Source organism: Aplysia californica, unplaced genomic scaffold, assembly GCF_000002075.1.
Source record: "Aplysia californica isolate F4 #8 unplaced genomic scaffold, AplCal3.0 scaffold00020, whole genome shotgun sequence".
Lineage (NCBI taxonomy): Eukaryota > Metazoa > Mollusca > Gastropoda > Aplysiida > Aplysiidae > Aplysia > Aplysia californica.
In genome coordinates this window covers 591,804-594,703 of record NW_004797290.1, presented here as the reverse complement: position 1 = coordinate 594,703, position 2,900 = coordinate 591,804, and the positions used below count along the sequence as shown (strand labels likewise).

Sequence of the window (2,900 nt, the reverse complement as noted above, 5' to 3'; positions counted from 1 at the left end):
TGTGTGTGCGTGTGTATTCGTGTGTGGGGTGGGGGCATATTTGTGTAAGCGAGCGTATGTCTGTGTGTGGGCGTGAGAAAACAACAAATGCGTACATACACTACATCCCTGAGGACAACAAATGCGGAAGTAGACAACATACTAGCAATAAATATAACGCCTCTCAAAAAAAAAGGGGGGGGGGGGGGGGGGGGGGTTAGAGTTGAATCTATTGATGCAACGTTTTGTTTGGTGAGTTTTGAGCTCGACAAGCATGGTTTCATCATCATGCTTCAACTTTTTAACAATGCGCAAGGCCTTAAATCCCTCACCCAATTTTTCGGCGAAATGGCATAGCTAATGGCCCGACCCCACGCTCAATAGAGGAGCAAACAAGCGACTTTAGAGAGTCGTTAAGAAGTTCAAGTGCTCGTCAAGAACCGGACACAGAAAGGATTCAAGGACATATTGGAGCAGCCTCAACACGGCAAATAAGAAAATCTTAACACTAGCAAAGATAATAGACAGCAAGTATCACATACCAATGAGAGCTTTGATCTTGGACTTGATGAAACGCTCTTGGTAGTACGGCGAATTCGCCAGTTCCTCTACATCCATAGTGGCAAATTTTTCTGTCATTGGCGCGGTCGGGGCTAATTCATTTGTTACAAAATTTCCAAAAACAGGGTAGCAATTCAATCGAAATCCCCCCAAGGAGGAACGCCAAGAGGCACTGAAAACTTGCAGCCGCAGTGGAACCCTGCGAATGCTGATTATAATGGGTCCAACGACCACCAAGCGTGAATTAGTCACAAACCGCTGCACTTGTCAGATAAATGATCCGAGGCGGGGCTTACCGGGAATGTCCTAGTTGCTCCCACAACTGATGACAGCGTCACTACAATAACAGTAAGCTACATAAGGAATTATCCAAACACCTCCAAAATGAAGAGCAAACGACACCAACTAGAACCACAGAGAAAACAGTACGTCCTCGTTGACAGCCGTGTGAAGTGTGTAGTACATGTGCCGGCACATGACTTCCTACACATTTACAACACTAGTGCCGGAACAGGACACACAGACACACTGCACGCTAGACAAACGGGAAAGCTGGTCCAAGTCAAGGCAGCAACACCAACGATTCGTTGACAGAGTGGTTTTTATCCTGTTTTTTTCTTCTTTAGGTCAGATCTACTTGAGATATCCAAGCACAGGACGCCAGTAGCAGCAAGATAACGTAGTCAGCCCCACAGCCCGCTGTATTATCAGACAGAAGATAGCGTGTCACATGACCCCGCGACACCATGTGTCATCTTCTTAACGATGCTGCCAACAGTTTAAAAAATGACACGTTTTAATCAACCACTGCGGGCTCACAACAGGCAGCGGACATAAAAAAATGTCTCCCGAGTCGTCATCTAACTGGATACCACATTGCTGGCGCCCACCGTGATTCAACGCGTCATCATGTGAAGCACATGGCCGTAAGGACGTGTGGCGTGCAACAGTAGTATATTATGGTAGGCAGTGTTCCCTCATTAAAAAGACGGCAAAGTTAGTGTGCTCTATAGCTCTATGTTTTGTGACGGTGATGTGAGGAGCTTACTCGGCTAGTGCTTGTAGCGTTGTGTAATACACTTCCACATCAAAGTGTGAGCCACACCATCGTTTTAAGAGTGCAGATGCGAGACCGCTACAGCCACCTCAAGGCGTTGTCAAGTGATGATGAAAGGATTTCTTCAATCGGTCAAATTAGCTTCAGTGTTCTCTTGTCGTACCGAGATGCAACAAACGACATGATCCCAAAGATGACTGACAAACCCCCAGAGAGGTATGTCTGTTTTCTCTTTCGCTAACCATGCATGTTATAAATGTCATAATATACACATCTAACCACTGACACCATTTGCTTTTGATATAGTTGCATATTATTAAATTTTTATTTTGTAATTATTCACGCCTGAGGACACTGCGACCGTGTCAGGTGTGCATCATCCATTCATCAGCAGAGCACTCACATATAGACTACAGATCAAAAGAATAATTAAAGAAGAAAAAAAATCGATCTTTTACCTGCGCACTTACCTAAGATCATTAACTATCTTCGATGTTCCCGCCGTTGGCCAGGTAAAAAAAAAAGGGGGGGTCAGATTCAGCAAAGCATGAATGCCCTTTATCTGTTCATCTTCTAAAAAAGAAATCTATAAGTGACTAGAAGCATTAAAAGACACTGCAGCTGTAATCCCGCAATCGTTTATTGATAACATCTGCTGATTAGCATTTTCGGAAGGCCCCTTTAGATCTCGTCTTTGTGTATTTTCGCCTTATTAGCATTTTCGGGATGTCCCGTTAGGTCTCGTCTCTGCATTTTTTCCGTGGCTCGTCAGTACCACGGCGTGGCAGCCGTGTGAAAAGTGACAGTCCAAGGGGAGACGACTAGCCACATGTCTCTTTCCTCTTCGCTCTTCCGCAAGTTGCTTTTCCTAAAGGACGTAATATGGTTAACATTTCCTTATGACTGAGACCACGGCAAGCTCTAATAAATACATTCTAGTCATTTTTGTGCAGATCAGCTTTTCCTCAAATTATGTATAAGCAAACACGACGTCAGATCGATGAAAAAGTCAATGGATGATGCGGTAACCGACGATGAGAACACCCAACATACTCCCGGTCCCATTTCTCTATTTCCCATGTGACCGTCCTAAGCACCTTTGCCTCATTTAGTCCCTGGTTCACTCCGTGATAAACTAGAAGTATACTACAACTCCTCTTTATACACCTCTTTAAAATTCTAGAATTATTGCACTGGGTCGAGTGCTTATTGTAAATGTTTGTAACGGCTGGGCACTTGAGAGAGTGAGCGCACTGTTAAGTACACACGTGTATAAGGATATGTGTGTGCGTATGTGTGTGTG

At 44.4% G+C, this 2,900-nt stretch overlaps 1 protein-coding gene and 1 long non-coding RNA gene across 6 annotated transcripts in view; one reads left to right on the top strand and one right to left on the bottom strand.

Moving 5' to 3' along the window:
- LOC101859991 (spectrin beta chain) overlaps positions 1-2,900 on the bottom strand; it is an 81,241-nt gene that overhangs the window by 65,734 nt on the left and 12,607 nt on the right. The gene's annotated exons all lie outside the window — the stretch shown is intronic.
- Positions 247-2,900, top strand: part of LOC118478405 — a 10,715-nt gene continuing 8,061 nt past the window's right edge. Inside the window, exon 1 of the long non-coding RNA XR_004859023.1 lies at positions 247-1,813. This is a non-coding gene — a long non-coding RNA (uncharacterized LOC118478405). The remainder of the gene's footprint in view (positions 1,814-2,900) is intronic.